Source organism: Schistocerca gregaria, chromosome 9 (genome assembly GCF_023897955.1).
Source record: "Schistocerca gregaria isolate iqSchGreg1 chromosome 9, iqSchGreg1.2, whole genome shotgun sequence".
In the NCBI taxonomy this organism is placed as follows: domain Eukaryota; kingdom Metazoa; phylum Arthropoda; class Insecta; order Orthoptera; family Acrididae; genus Schistocerca; species Schistocerca gregaria.
The window spans coordinates 5,652,036-5,669,640 of record NC_064928.1 but is presented as its reverse complement, the minus strand read 5'-3'; positions in this window follow the sequence as shown (position 1 = coordinate 5,669,640).

Sequence of the window (17,605 nt, the reverse complement as noted above, 5' to 3'; positions counted from 1 at the left end):
CAGAAGTAGTTTCCTATGCACATCTGGTGGCATTCTGTAATCTTTGGACTATCAGAGTGTTGATGAAACACAGAAATTGCATCGGTATTAAAAACAACAGTCACCATGTGCTATTTCTTCCATGGGAGTAATGTCTCAAACAGTCTACGCTTTGATCATTCCATGGAAGACCAATAATAGTTTCAGATGCTCATCTGGTGGCATTCTGTAATCTGTGGACCTTCAGAGTGTTGATGAAACACAGAAATTGCATCGCGATTGAATACATACAATCACCATGCGCACTTTCCTCCACAGGAGTAATGTCTCAAACAGTCGATGCTTTGATCGCTCCCTGGAAGACCAGTAGTAGTTTCCGATGCACATCTGGTGGCATTCCTTAATCTGTGGACTATCAGAGTGTTGACGAAACACAGAAATTGCATCGGGATTGAATACAACAGTCACCATGCGCACTTTCCTCCATGGGAGTAATGTGTCAAACAGTCTACGCTTTCATCGTTCCCTGGAGGACCAGCAGTAGTTTCTGATGCACATCTGGTATCATTCTGTTATCTGTGGACTATCAGAGTGTTGATGAAACACCGAAATTGCATCGAGATTGAATACAACAGTGACCATGCGCACTTTCCTCCACAGGAGTAACGTCTCAAACAGTCTACGCTTTGATCGTTCCCTGGAAGACCAGTAGTAGTTTCCGATGCTAATCTGGAGGCATTCTGTAATCTGTGGACTATCAGAGTGTTGATGAAACACAAAAAATTGCATTGGGATTGAATACAACAGTCACCATGCGCACTTTCCTCCACGCTAGTAATGTCTCAAACAGTCTACGCTTTGATCATTCCCTGGAATACCAGTAGTAGTTTCACATGCACATCTGGTGGCATTCTGTAATCTGTGGACTATCAGAGTGTTGATGAAACACAGAAATTGCATTGGGATTGAATACAACAGTCACCATGCGCACTTTCCTCCACAGGAGTAATGTCTCAAACAGTCGACGCTTTGATCGTTCCCTCTAAGACCAGTAGTAGTTCCGATGCACATCTGGTGGCATTCCTTAATATGTGGACTATCAGAGTGTTGATGAAACAGAGAAATTGCATCGGGATTGAATACAACAGTCACCATGCGCACTTTCCTCCATGGGAGTAATGTCTCAAATAGTCTACGCTTCGATCGTTCCCTGGAAGACCAGTAGTAGCTTCTGATGCACATCTGGATGCATTCTGTTATCTGTGGACTATCAGAGTGTTGATGAAACACCGAAATTGCATCGGGATTAAATACTACACTCACCATGTGCTATTTCTTCCAAGGGAGTAATGTCTCAAACTGTCTACGCTTTGATCGTTCCCTGGAAGACCAGTAGTAGATTCCGATGCACATATGTAGGCATTATGAAGTCTGTGGACAAGCTGAGTGTCGATGATACCCAGAAATTGCATCGGGATTCAATACCACAGTCACCATTCGCACTTTCCTCCACGGGGGTAATGTCTCAAACAGTCTACGCTTTGATCATTCCCTGGAAGACCAGTAGTAGTTTCAGATGCACATCTGGTGGCATTCTGTAATCTGTGGACTATCAGAGTGTTGATGAAACACAGAAATTGCATCGCGATTGAATACAACAGTCACTATGCGCACTTTCCTCCACAGGAGTAATGTCTCAAACAGTCGACGCTTTGATCGCTCCCTGGAAGACCAGTAGTAGTTTCCGATGCACATCTGGTGGCATTTCTCAATCTGTGGACTATCAGAGTGTTGACGAAACACAGAAATTGCATCGGGATTGAATACAGCAGTCACCATGCGCACTTTCTTCCATGAGAGTAGTGTCTCAAACAGTCTACGCTTTGATCGTTCCGTGGAAGACCAGTAGTATTTTCGATGCACGTCTGGTGGCATTCTGTTATCTGTGGACTATCAGAGTGTTGATGAAACACCGAAATTGGATTGGGATTGAATACAACAGTCACCATGCGCACTTTCCTCCATTGGAGTAATGTCTCAAAGAGTCTACGCTTTGATCGTTCCCTGGAAAACCAGTAGTAGTTTCCGAAGCACATCTGGAGGCAATCTGTAATCTGTCGACTATCCGAGTGTTGATGAAACACAAAAAATTGCATTGGGATTGAATACAACAGTCACCATGCGCACTATCATCCATGAGAGTAGTGTCTCAAACAGTCTACGCTTTGATCGTTCCCTGGAAGACCAGTAGTAGCTTCCGATGCACGTCTGGTGGCATTCTGTAATCTGTGGACTATCAGAGTGTTGATGAAACACAGAAATTTCATCGCGATTGAATACAACAGTCACCATGCGCACTTTCCTCCACAGGCGTAATGTCTCAAACAGTCGACGCTTTGATCGCTCCCTGGAAGACCAGTAGTAGTTTCCGATGCACATCTGGTGGCATTCCTTAATCTGTGGACTATCAGAGTGTTGATGAAACACAGAAATTGCATCGCGATTGAATACAGCAGTCACCATGCGCACTTTCCTCCACAGGAGTAATGTCTCAAACAGTCGACGCTTTGATCGCTGCCTGGAAGACCAGTAGAAGTGTCCGATGCACAACTGGTGGCATTCCTTAATCTGTGGACTATCAGTGTGTTGACGAAACACAGAAATTGCATCGGGATTGAATACAACAGTCACCATGCGCACTTTCCTCCATGGGAGTAATGTCTCAAATAGTCTACGCTTTGATCGTTCCCTGGAAGACCAGTAGTAGTTTCCGATGCACATCTGGTGGCATTCCTTAATCTGTGGACTATCAGATTGTTGATGAAACACAGAAATTGCATCGGGGTTGAATACCACAGTCACCATGCCCACTTGCCTTCATGTTAGTAATGTCTCAAACAGTCTACGCTTTGATCACTCCCTGGAAAACCATTGGTAGTTTCCGATGCACATCTCGAGGCATTCTGCAATCTGTGGACTATCAGAGTGTTGATGAAATAAGGATATTGCATCGCGAATGAATACAACAGTCACCATGCGGACTTTCCTCCATGGGAGTAATGTCTCAAACAGTCAACGCTTTGATCGTTCCCTCTAAGACCAGTAGTAGTTTCCGATGCACATCTGGATGCATTCTGTAATCTGTGGACCTTCAAAGTGTTGATGAAACAAAGAAATTGCATCGGGATTGAATACAACAGTCACCATGGGCACTTTCATCCATGAGAGTAGTGTCTCAAACAGTCTACGCTTTGATCGTTCCCTGGAATACCAGTAGTAGTTTCCGATGCACGTCTGGTGGCATTCTGTGATCTGTGGACTATCAGAGTGTTGATGAAACACAGAAATTGCATCAGGATTGAATACAACAGTCACCATCCAAACTTTCATCCACGGGACTAATGTCTCAAACAGTCTACGCTTTGATCATTCCCTGGAAGACCAGTAGTAGTTTACGATGCACATCCGGTTCATTCTGTAATCTGTGGACTATCAGAGTGTTGATGATACACAGAAATTGCATCGGGATTGAATACAACAGTCACCATACGCACTTTCCTCCACAGGAGTAATGTCTCAAACAGTCGACGGTTTGATCGTTCCCTGGAAGACCAGTAGTAGTTGGCGATGCACATCTGGTGGCATTCCTTAATCAGTGGATTATCAAAGTGTTGACGAAACACAGAAATTGCATCGGGATTGAATACAACAGTCACTATGCGCACTTTCCTCCATGGGAGTAATGTCTCAAATAGTCTACGGTTTGATCGTTCCCTGGAAGACAAGTAGTAGTTTCCTATGCGCATCTGGATGCATTCTGTAATCTGTGGACCTTCAAAGTGCTGATGAAACATTGAAATTGCATCGGGATTGAATACAACAGTCACCATGCGCACTTTCCTCCACAGGAGTAATGTCTCAAACAGTCGACGCTTTGATCGTTCTCTCTAAGACCAGTAGTAGTTTCCGATGCACATCTGGTGGCATTCCTTAATCTGTGGACTATCAGAGTGTTGATGAAACACAGAAATTGCATCGGGATTGAATACAACAGTCACCATGCGCACTTTCCTCCATGGGAGTAATGTCTCAAACAGTCGACGGTTTGATCGTTCCCTGGAAGACCCGTAGTAGTTTGCGATGCACATCTGGTGGCATTCCTTAATCAGTGGACTATCAAAGTGTTCACGAAACACAGAAATTGCATCGGGATTGAATACAACAGTCACCATGCGCACTTTACTCCATGGGAGTAATGTCTCTAACATTTTATCCTGTGATCGTTCCCTGGAAGACCAGTAATAGTTTCCAATGCAAATCTGGAGGCATTCTGTAATCTGTGGACTATCAGAGTGTCGATGAAACACCGAAATTTCATCGGTATTAAATACAACAGTTACCATGCGCAGTTTCCTCCATGGGAGTAATGGCTCAAACAGTCTACGCTTTGATCGTTCCCTGGAAGACCAGTAGTAATTTCCGATTCACATCTGGAGGCATTCAGTATTCTGTGGACTATCTGAGTGTTGATGAAACACAGAAATTGCATCGGGATTGAATACAACAGTCACCATGCGCACTTTCCTCCATGGGAGTAATGTCTCAAACAGTCGACGCTTTGATCGTTCCCTGGAAGACCAGTAGTAGTTTCCGATGCACATCTGAAGGCATTCTGTAATCTGTGGAGTGTCAGAGTGTTGATGAAACACAGATATTGCATCAGGATTGAATACAACAGTCACCATGCGCACCTTCCTACATGGGAGTAATGTCTCAAAGAGTTTACGCTTTGACCGTTCCCTGGAAGATCAGTAGTAGTTTCCGATGCACATCTGGAGGAATTCTGTAATCTGTGGACTTTCAGAGTGTTGATGAAACACAGAAATTGCATCGGGATTGAGTGCAACAGTCACCATGCGCATTTTCCTCCATGGGAGTAGTGTGTCAAACAGTCTACGCTTTGATCGTTCCCTGGAAGACCAGAAGTAGTTTCTGATGCACATCTGGAGGCATTCTGTAATCTGTGGACTGTCAGAGTGTTGATGAAATATACAAATTGCATCGGGATTGAATACAAAAGCCACCATGCGCACTTTCCTCCACGGGAGTAATGTCTCAAACAGTCTACGCTTTGATCGTTCTCTGGAAGACCACTAGTACTTTCCGATGCACATCTGGAGGCATTCTGTAATCTGTGGACTATCAGAGTGTTGATGAAACATAGAAATCGCATCGGGACTGAATACAACAGTCACCATGAGCACTTTCCTCCATGGGAGTAATGTCTCAAACAGTCTACGCTTTGGTCGTTCCCTGGAAGACCAGAAGTAGTTTCCTATGCACATCTGGAGGCATTCTGTAATCTTTGGACTATCAGAGTGTTGATGAAACACAGAAATTGCATCGGTATTAAAAACAACAGTCACCATGTGCTATTTCTTCCATGGGAGTAATGTCTCAAACAGTCTACGCTTTGATCATTCCATGGAAGACCAATAATAGTTTCAGATGCTCATCTGGTGGCATTCTGTAATCTGTGGACCTTCAGAGTGTTGATGAAACACAGAAATTGCATCGCGATTGAATACATACAATCACCATGCGCACTTTCCTCCACAGGAGTAATGTCTCAAACAGTCGATGCTTTGATCGCTCCCTGGAAGACCAGTAGTAGTTTCCGATGCACATCTGGTGGCATTCCTTAATCTGTGGACTATCAGAGTGTTGACGAAACACAGAAATTGCATCGGGATTGAATACAACAGTCACCATGCGCACTTTCCTCCATGGGAGTAATGTGTCAAACAGTCTACGCTTTCATCGTTCCCTGGAGGACCAGCAGTAGTTTCTGATGCACATCTGGTATCATTCTGTTATCTGTGGACTATCAGAGTGTTGATCAAACACCGAAATTGCATCGAGATTGAATACAACAGTCACCATGCGCACTTTCCTCCACAGGAGTAATGTCTCAAACAGTCTACGCTTTGATCGTTCCCTGGAAGACCAGTAGTAGTTTCCGATGCTAATCTGGAGGCATTCTGTAATCTGTGGACTATCAGAGTGTTGATGAAATACAAAAAATTGCATTGGGATTGAATACAACAGTCACCATGCGCACTTTCCTCCACGCTAGTAATGTCTCAAACAGTCTACGCTTTGATCATTCCCTGGAATACCAGTAGTAGTTTCACATGCACATCTGGTGGCATTCTGTAATCTGTGGACCTTCAGAGTGTTGATGAAACACAGAAATTGCATCGCGATTGAATACATACAATCACCATGCGCACTTTCCTCCACAGGAGTAATGTCTCAAACAGTCGATGCTTTGATCGCTCCCTGGAAGACCAGTAGTAGTTTCCGATGCACATCTGGTGGCATTCCTTAATCTGTGGACTATCAGAGTGTTGACGAAACACAGAAATTGCATCGTGATTGAATACAACAGTCACCATGCGCACTTTCCTCCATGGGAGTAATGTGTCAAACAGTCTACGCTTTCATCGTTCTCTGGAGGACCAGCAGTAGTTTCTGATGCACATCTGGTATCATTCTGTTATCTGTGGACTATCAGAGTGTTGATGAAACAGAGAAATTGCATCGGGATTGAATACAACAGTCACCATGCGCACTTTCCTCCATGGGAGTAATGTCTCAAATAGTCTACGCTTCGATCGTTCCCTGGAAGACCAGTAGTAGCTTCTGATGCACATATGGATGCATTCTGTTATCTGTGGACTATCAGAGTGTTGATGAAACACCGAAATTGCATCGGGATTAAATACTACACTCACCATGTGCTATTTCTTCCAAGGGAGTAATGTCTCAAACTGTCTACGCTTTGATCGTTCCCTGGAAGACCAGTAGTAGATTCCGATGCACATATGTAGGCATTATGAAGTCTGTGGACAAGCTGAGTGTTGATGATACCCAGAAATTGCATCGCGATTCAATACCACAGTCACCATTCGCACTTTCCTCCACGGGGGTAATGTCTCAAACAGTCTACGCTTTGATCATTCCCTGGAAGACCAGTAGTAGTTTCAGATGCACATCTGGTGGCATTCTGTAATCTGTGGACTATCAGAGTGTTGATGAAACACAGAAATTGCATCGCGATTGAATACAACAGTCACTATGCGCACTTTCCTCCACTGGAGTAATGTCTCAAACAGTCGACGCTTTGATCGCTCCCTGGAAGACCAGTAGTAGTTTCCGATGCACATCTGGTGGCATTTCTTAATCTGTGGACTATCAGAGTGTTGACGAAACACAGAAATTGCATCGGGATTGAATACAGCAGTCACCATGCGCACTTTCTTCCATGAGAGAAGTGTCTTAAACAGTCTACGCTTTGATCGTTCCGTGGAAGACCAGTAGTATTTTCGATGCACGTCTGGTGGCATTCTGTTATCTGTGGACTATCAGAGTGTTGATGAAACACCGAAATTGCATTGGGATTGAATACAACAGTCACCATGCGCACTTTCCTCCATGGGAGTAATGTCTCAAAGAGTCTACGCTTTGATCGTTCCCTGGAAAACCAGTAGTAGTTTCCGAAGCACATCTGGAGGCAATCTGTAATCTGTCGACTATCCGAGTGTTGATGAAACACAAAAAATTGCATTGGGATTGAATACAACAGTCACCATGCGCACTATCATCCATGAGAGTAGTGTCTCAAACAGTCTACGCTTTGATCGTTCCCTGGAAGACCAGTAGTAGCTTCCGATGCACGTCTGGTCGCATTCTGTAATCTGTGGATTATCAGAGTGTTGATGAAACACAGAAATTGCATCGCGATTGAATACAACAGTCACCATGCGCACTTTCCTCCACAGGCGTAATGTCTCAAACAGTCGACGCTTTGATCGCTCCCTGGAAGACCAGTAGTAGTTTCCGATGCACATCTGGTGGCATTCCTTAATCTGTGGACTATCAGAGTGTTGATGAAACACAGAAATTGCATCGCGATTGAATACAGCAGTCACCATGCGCACTTTCCTCCACAGGAGTAATGTCTCAAACAGTCGACGCTTTGATCGCTGCCTGGAAGACCAGTAGAAGTGTCCGATGCACAACTGGTGGCATTCCTTAATCTGTGGACTATCAGTGTGTTGACGAAACACAGAAATTGCATCGGGATTGAATACAACAGTCACCATGCGCTCTTTCCTCCATGGGAGTAATGTCTCAAATAGTCTACGCTTTGATCGTTCCCTGGAAGACCAGTAGTAGTTTCCGATGCACATCTGGTGGCATTCCTTAATCTGTGGACTATCAGATTGTTGATGAAACACAGAAATTGCATCGGGGTTGAATACTACAGTCACCATGCCCACTTGCCTTCATGTTAGTAATGTCTCAAACAGTCTACGCTTTGATCACTCCCTGGAAAACCAGTGGTAGTTTCCGATGCACATCTCGAGGCATTCTGCAATCTGTGGACTATCAGAGTGTTGATGAAATAAGGATATTGCATCGCGAATGAATACAACAGTCACCATGCGGACTTTCCTCCATGGGAGTAATGTCTCAAACAGTCAACGCTTTGATCGTTCCCTCTAAGACCAGTAGTAGTTTCGATTGCACATCTGGTGGCATTCCTTAATCTGTGGACTATCAGAGTGTTGATGAAACACTGAAATTGCATCGGGATTGAATACAACAGTCACCATGCGCACTTTCCTCCACAGGAGTAATGTCTCAAACAGTCGACGTTTTGATCGCTCCCTGGAAGACCAGTAGTATTTTCCGATGCTCATCCGGTGGCATTCCTTAATCTGTGGACTATCAGAGTGTTGACGAAACACAGAAATTGAATTGGGATTGAATTCAACAGTGACCATGCTCACTTTCCTCCATGGGAGTAATGTCTCAAATGGTCTACGCTTTGATCGTTCCGTGGAATACCAGTAGTAGTTTGCGATGCACATCTGGTGGCATTCCTTAATCTGTGGACAATCAGAGTGTTGACGAAACACAGAAATTGCATCGGGATTGAATACAACAGTCACCATGCGGACTTTCCCCCATGGGAGTAATGTCTCAAATAGTCTACGCTTTGATCGTTCCCTGGAAGACCAGTAGTAGTTTCCGATGCACATCTGGATGCATTCTGTAATCTGTGGACCTTCAAAGTGTTGATGAAACAAAGAAATTGCATCGGGATTGAATACAACAGTCACCATGGGCACTTTCATCCATGAGAGTAGTGTCTCAAACAGTCTACGCTTTGATCGTTCCCTGGAATACCAGTAGTAGTTTCCGATGCACGTCTGGTGGCATTCTGTGATCTGTGGACTATCAGAGTGTTGATGAAACACAGAAATTGCATCAGGATTGAATACAACAGTCACCATCCAAACTTTCATCCACGGGACTAATGTCTCAAACAGTCTACGCTTTGATCATTCCCTGGAAGACCAGTAGTAGTTTACGATGCACATCCGGTTCATTCTGTAATCTGTGGACTATCAGAGTGTTGATGAAACGCAGAAATTTCATCGGGATTGAATACAACAGTTACCATGCGCTCTTTCCTATACGGGAGTAATGTCTCAAACAGTCTACGCTTTGATCATTCCCTGGAAGCCCAGTAGTAGTTTCAGGTGCACATCTGGTGGCATTCTGTAATCTGTGGACTATCAGGGTGTTGATGAAACACAGAAATTGGATCGGGATTGAATACAACAGTCACCATGCGCACTTTCCTCCGTGGGAGTAATGTCTCAAATAGTCTACGCTTTGATCTTTCCCTGGAAGACCAGTAGTAGTTTCCTATGCACATCCCGATGAATTCTGTAATCTGTGGACCTTCAAAGTGTTGATGAAACACAGAAATTGCATCGGGAATGAATAAACAGTCACCATGAGCAATTGCCTCTATGTTAGTAATGTCTCAAACAGTCTACGCTTTGATCGCTCATTAGAAGACCAGTGGTAGTTTCCGATGCACATCTGGAGGCATTCTGTAATCTGTGGACTATCAGAGTGTTGAAGAAACACAGAAATTGCATCGGGATTGAATACAACAGTCACCATGCGCACTTTCCTTCATGGGAGTAATGTCTCAAATAGTCTTCGCTTTGATCGTTCCCTGGAAGACCAGTAGTAGTTTCCGATGCACATCCGTTTCATTCTGTAATCTGTGGACTATCAGAGTGTTGAAGAAACACAGAAATTGCATCGCGATTGAATACAGCAGTCACCATGCGCACTTTCCTCCACAGGAGTAATGTCTCAAACAGTCGACGGTTTCATCGTTCCCTGGAAGACCAGTAGTAGTTTGCGACGCACATCTGGTGGCATTCCTTAATCAGTGGACTATCAAAGTGTTGACGAAACACAGAAATTGCATCGGGATTGAATACAACAGTCACCATGCGCACTTTCCTCCATGGAAGTAATGTCTCAAATAGTCTACGGTTTGATCGTTCCCTGGAAGACCAGTAGTAGTTTCCTATGCACATCTGGATGCATTCTGTAATCTGTGGACCTTCAAAGTGCTAATGAAACACAGAAATTGCATCGGGATTGAATACAACAGTCACCATGCGCACTTTCCTCCACAGGAGTAATGTCTCAAACAGTCGACGCTCTTATCGTTCCCTCTAAGACCAGTAGTAGTTTCCGATGCACATCTGGTGGCATTCCTTAATCTGTGGACTATCAGAGTGTTGATGAAACACAGAAATTGCATCGGGATTGAATACAACAGTCACCATGCGCACTTTCCTCCATGGGAGTAATGTCTGAAATAGTCTACGGTTTGATCGTTCTCTGCAAGACCAGTGGTAGTTTCCGATGCACATCTCGAGGCATTCTGCAATCTGTGGACTATCAGAGTGTTGATGAAACACAGAAATTGCATCGGGATTGAATACAACAGTCACCATACGCACTTTCCTGCACAGGAGTAATGTCTCAAACAATCGACGGTTTGATCGTTCCCTGGAAGACCAGTAGTAGTTTGCGATGCACATCTGGTGGCATTCCTTAATCAGTGGACTATCAAAGTGTTGATGAAACACAGTAATTGCATCCGGATTGAATACAACAGTCACCATGCGCACTTTCCTCCATGGGAGTAATGTCTCAAATAGTCTACGGTTTGATCGTTCCCTGGAAGACCAGTAGTAGTTTCCTATGCACATCTGGAGGCATTCTGCAATCTGCGGACTATCAGAGTGTTGATGAAACTCAGTAATTGCATCGAGATTGAATTCAACAACCACCATGCGCACTTTCCTCCATTTGAGTAATGTCTCAAACAGTCTATGCTTTGATCGTTCCCTGGAAGACCAGTAGTAGTTTCCGATGCACATCCGGTTCATTCTGTAATCTGTGGACTATCAGAGTGTTGATGAAACAAAGAAATTTCACCGGGATTGAATACAACAGTTACCATGTGCACTTCCCTCCACGGGAGTAATGTCTCAAACAGTCTACGCTTTGATCATTCCCTGGAAGACCAGTAGTAGTTTCAAGTGCACATCTGGTGGCATTCTGTAATCTGTGGACTATCAGAGTGTTTATGAAACACAGAAATTGCATCGGGATTGAATACAAGAGTCACCATGCGCACTTTCCTCCACAGGAGTAATGTCTCAAACAGTCGACGCTTTGATCGTTCCCTCTAAGGCCAGTAGTAGTTTCCGATGCACATCTGGTGGCATTCCTTAATCTGTGGACTATCAGAGTGTTGATGAAACACAGAAATTGCATCGGGATTGAATACAACGGTCACCATGCGCACTTTCCTCCATGGGAGTAATGTCTCAAATAGTCTACGCTTAGATCGTTCCCTGGAAGACCAGTAGTAGTTTCCGATGCACATCCAGATGCATTCTGTAATCTGTGGACCTTCAAAGTGTTGATGAAACACAGAAATTGCATCGGGATTGAATACAACAGTCACCATGCGCACTTGCCTCCATGTTAGTAATGTCACAAACAGTCTACGCTTTGATCGCTCCCTGGAAGACCAGTGGTAGTTTCCGATGCACATCTGGAGGCATTCTGTAATCTGTGGACTATCAGAGTGTTGATGAAACACAGAAATTGCATCGGGATTGAATACAACAGTCACCATGCGCACTTTCCTCCATGGGAGTAATGTCTCAAACAGTCTACGCTTTCATCGTTCCCTGGAAGACCAGTAGTAGTTTCCGATGCACATCCATTTCATTCTGTTATCTGTGGACTATCATAGTGTTGATGAAACACAGAAATTGCATCGAGATTGGATACAGCAGACACCATACGCACTTTCCTCCACAGGAGTAATGTCTCAAACAGTCGACGCTTTGATCGCTCCCTGGAAGACCAGTAGTAGTTTCCGATGCACATCTGGTGACTTCTGTTATCTGTTTACTATCAGAGTGTTGATGAAACACCGAAATTGCATCGGGATTGAATACAACAGTGACCATGCGCACTTTCCTCCATGGGAGTAATGTCTCAAAGATTCTACGCTTTGATCGTTCCCTGGAAGACCAGTAGTAGTTTCCGATGCACATCTGGAGGCATTCTGTAATCTGTGGACTATCAGAATGTTGATGAAACACAAAAAATTGCATTGGGATTGAATACAACAGTCACCATGCGCACTTTCATGGGTGAGAGTAGTGTCTCAAACAGTCTACGCTTTGATCGTTCCCTGGAAGACCAGTAGTAGTTTCCGATGCCCGTCTGGTGGCATTCTGTAATCTGTGGACTATCAGAGTGTTGATGAAACACAGAAATTGCATCGGGATTGAATACAACAGTCACCATGCGCACTTTCCTCCACGGGAGTAATGTCTCAAACAGTCTACGCTTTGATCATTCCCTGGATGACAAGTAGTAGTTTCAGATGCACATCTGGTGGCATTCTGTAAACTGTGGACTATCAGAGTTTTGATGAAACACAGAAATTGCATCGGGATTGAATACAACAGTCACCTTGCGCACTTTCTTCCACAGGAGTAATGACTCAAACAGTCGACGCTTTGATTGTTCCCTCTAAGACCAGTAGTAGTTTCCGATGCACATCTGGTGGCATTCCTTAATCTGTGGACTATCAGAGTGTTGATGAAACACAGAAATTGCATCGGGATTTAATAAAACAGTCACCACGAGCACTATCCTCCAGGGGGGTAATGTCTCAAATAGTCTACGCTTTGATTGTTCCCTGGAAGACCAGGAGTAGTTTCCGATGCACATCTGGATGCATTCTGTAATCTGTGGACCTTCAAAGTGTTGATGAAACACAGAAATTGCATCGGGATTGAATACAGCAGTCACCATGCGCACTTTCCTCCACAGGAGTAATGTCTCAAACAGTCGACGGTTTCATCGTTCCCTGGAAGACCAGTAGTAGTTTGCGACGCACATCTGGTGGCATTCCTTAATCAGTGGACTATCAAAGTGTTGACGAAACACAGAAATTGCATCGGATTGAATACAACAGTCACCATGCGCACTTTCCTCCATGGGAGTAATGTCTCAAATAGTCTACGGTTTGATCGTTCCCTGGAAGACCAGTAGTAGTTTCCTATGCACATCTGGATGCATTCTGTAATCTGTGGACCTTCAAAGTGCTAATGAAACACAGAAATTGCATCGGGATTGAATACAACAGTCACCATGCGCACTTTCCTCCACAGGAGTAATGTCTCAAACAGTCGACGCTCTTATCGTTCCCTCTAAGACCAGTAGTAGTTTCCGATGCACATCTGGTGGCATTCCTTAATCTGTGGACTATCAGAGTGTTGATGAAACACAGAAATTGCATCGGGATTGAATACAACAGTCACCATGCGCACTTTCCTCCATGGGAGTAATGTCTGAAATAGTCTACGGTTTGATCGTTCTCTGCAAGACCAGTGGTAGTTTCCGATGCACATCTCGAGGCATTCTGCAATCTGTGGACTATCAGAGTGTTGATGAAACACAGAAATTGCATCGGGATTGAATACAACATTCACCATACGCACTTTCCTGCACAGGAGTAATGTCTCAAACAATCGACGGTTTGATCGTTCCCTGGAAGACCAGTAGTAGTTTGCGATGCACATCTGGTGGCATTCCTTAATCAGTGGACTATCAAAGTGTTGATGAAACACAGTAATTGCATCCGGATTGAATACAACAGTCACCATGCGCACTTTCCTCCATGGGAGTAATGTCTCAAATAGTCTACGGTTTGATCGTTCCCTGGAAGACCAGTAGTAGTTTCCTATGCACATCTGGAGGCATTCTGCAATCTGCGGACTATCAGAGTGTTGATGAAACTCAGTAATTGCATCGAGATTGAATTCAACAACCACCATGCGCACTTTCCTCCATTTGAGTAATGTCTCAAACAGTCTATGCTTTGATCGTTCCCTGGAAGACCAGTAGTAGTTTCCGATGCACATCCGGTTCATTCTGTAATCTGTGGACTATCAGAGTGTTGATGAAACAAAGAAATTTCACCGGGATTGAATACAACAGTTACCATGTGCACTTCCCTCCACGGGAGTAATGTCTCAAACAGTCTACGCTTTGATCATTCCCTGGAAGACCAGTAGTAGTTTCAAGTGCACATCTGGTGGCATTCTGTAATCTGTGGACTATCAGAGTGTTTATGAAACACAGAAATTGCATCGGGATTGAATACAAGAGTCACCATGCGCACTTTCCTCCACAGGAGTAATGTCTCAAACAGTCGACGCTTTGATCGTTCCCTCTAAGGCCAGTAGTAGTTTCCGATGCACATCTGGTGGCATTCCTTAATCTGTGGACTATCAGAGTGTTGATGAAACACAGAAATTGCATCGGGATTGAATACAACGGTCACCATGCGCACTTTCCTCCATGGGAGTAATGTCTCAAATAGTCTACGCTTAGATCGTTCCCTGGAAGACCAGTAGTAGTTTCCGATGCACATCCAGATGCATTCTGTAATCTGTGGACCTTCAAAGTGTTGATGAAACACAGAAATTGCATCGGGATTGAATACAACAGTCACCATGCGCACTTGCCTCCATGTTAGTAATGTCACAAACAGTCTACGCTTTGATCGCTCCCTGGAAGACCAGTGGTAGTTTCCGATGCACATCTGGAGGCATTCTGTAATCTGTGGACTATCAGAGTGTTGATGAAACACAGAAATTGCATCGGGATTGAATACAACAGTCACCATGCGCACTTTCCTCCATGGGAGTAATGTCTCAAACAGTCTACGCTTTCATCGTTCCCTGGAAGACCAGTAGTAGTTTCCGATGCACATCCATTTCATTCTGTTATCTGTGGACTATCATAGTGTTGATGAAACACAGAAATTGCATCGAGATTGGATACAGCAGTCACCATACGCACTTTCCTCCACAGGAGTAATGTCTCAAACAGTCGACGCTTTGATCGCTCCCTGGAAGACCAGTAGTAGTTTCCGATGCACATCTGGTGGCTTCTGTTATCTGTTTACTATCAGAGTGTTGATGAAACACCGAAATTGCATCGGGATTGAATACAACAGTGACCATGCGCACTTTCCTCCATGGGAGTAATGTCTCAAAGATTCTACGCTTTGATCGTTCCCTGGAAGACCAGTAGTAGTTTCCGATGCACATCTGGAGGCATTCTGTAATCTGTGGACTATCAGAATGTTGATGAAACACAAAAAATTGCATTGGGATTGAATACAACAGTCACCATGCGCACTTTCATGGGTGAGAGTAGTGTCTCAAACAGTCTACGCTTTGATCGTTCCCTGGAAGACCAGTAGTAGTTTCCGATGCCCGTCTGGTGGCATTCTGTAATCTGTGGACTATCAGAGTGTTGATGAAACACAGAAATTGCATCGGGATTGAATACAACAGTCACCATGCGCACTTTCCTCCACGGGAGTAATGTCTCAAACAGTCTACGCTTTGATCATTCCCTGGATGACAAGTAGTAGTTTCAGATGCACATCTGGTGGCATTCTGTAAACTGTGGACTATCAGAGTTTTGATGAAACACAGAAATTGCATCGGGATTGAATACAACAGTCACCTTGCGCACTTTCTTCCACAGGAGTAATGACTCAAACAGTCGACGCTTTGATTGTTCCCTCTAAGACCAGTAGTAGTTTCCGATGCACATCTGGTGGCATTCCTTAATCTGTGGACTATCAGAGTGTTGATGAAACACAGAAATTGCATCGGGATTTAATAAAACAGTCACCACGAGCACTATCCTCCAGGGGGGTAATGTCTCAAATAGTCTACGCTTTGATTGTTCCCTGGAAGACCAGGAGTAGTTTCCGATGCACATCTGGATGCATTCTGTAATCTGTGGACCTTCAAAGTGTTGATGAAACACAGAAATTGCATCGGGATTGAATACAACAGTCACCATGCGCACTTTCCTAAACGGGAGTAATTTCTCAAACAGTCTACGCTTTGATCGTTCTCTGGAAGACCAGTAATAGTTTCCGATGCACATCCGTTTCATTCTGTAATCTGTGGACTATCAGAGTGTTGATGAAACACAGAAATTGCATCGGGATTGAATACAACAGTCACCATGCGCACTTTCCTCCATGGGAGTAATGTCTCAAACAGTCTACGCTTTAATCGTTCCCTGGAAGACCAGTAGTAGTTTCCGATGCACATCCATTTCATTCTGTTATCTGTGGACTATCATAGTGTTGACGAAACACAGAAATTGCATCGAGATTGGATACAGCAGTCACCATACGCACTTTCCTCCACAGGAGTAATGTCTCAAACAGTCGACGCTTTGATCGCTCCCTGGAAGACCAGTAGTAGTTTCCGATGCACATCTGGTGGCTTCTGTTATCTGTTTACTATCAGAGTGTTGATGAAACACCGAAATTGCATCGGGATTGAATACAACAGTGACCATGCGCACTTTCCTCCATGGGAGTAATGTCTCAAAGATTCTACGCTTTGATCGTTCCCTGGAAGACCAGTAGTAGTTTCCGATGCACATCTGGAGGCATTCTGTAATCTGTGGACTATCAGAATGTTGATGAAACACAAAAAATTGCATTGGGATTGAATACAACAGTCACCATGCGCACTTTCATGGGTGAGAGAAGTGTCTCAAACAGTCTACGCTTTGATCGTTCCCTGGAAGACCAGTAGTAGTTTCCGATGCCCGTCTGGTGGCATTCTGTAATCTGTGGACTATCAGAGTGTTGATGAAACACAGAAATTGCATCGGGATTGAATACAACTGTCACCATGCGCACTTTCCTCCACGGGAGTAATGTCTCAAACAGTCTACGCTTTGATCATTCCCTGGATGACAAGTAGTAGTTTCAGATGCACATCTGGTGGCATTCTGTAAACTGTGGACTATCAGAGTTTTGATGAAACACAAAAAGTGCATCGGGATTGAATACAACAGTCACCATGCGCACTTTCCTCCACAGGAGTAATGTCTCAAACAGTCTACGATTTGATCGTTCCCTGGAAGAGCAGTAGTAGTTTCTGATGCACATCTGGTAGCATTCTTTAATCTGTGGACTATCAGAGTGTTGATGAAACACAGAAATTGCATCGGGATTGAATACAACAGTCACCATGCGCACTTGCCTCCATGTTAGTAATGTCTCAGTCTACGCTTTGATCGCTCCCTAGAAGACCAG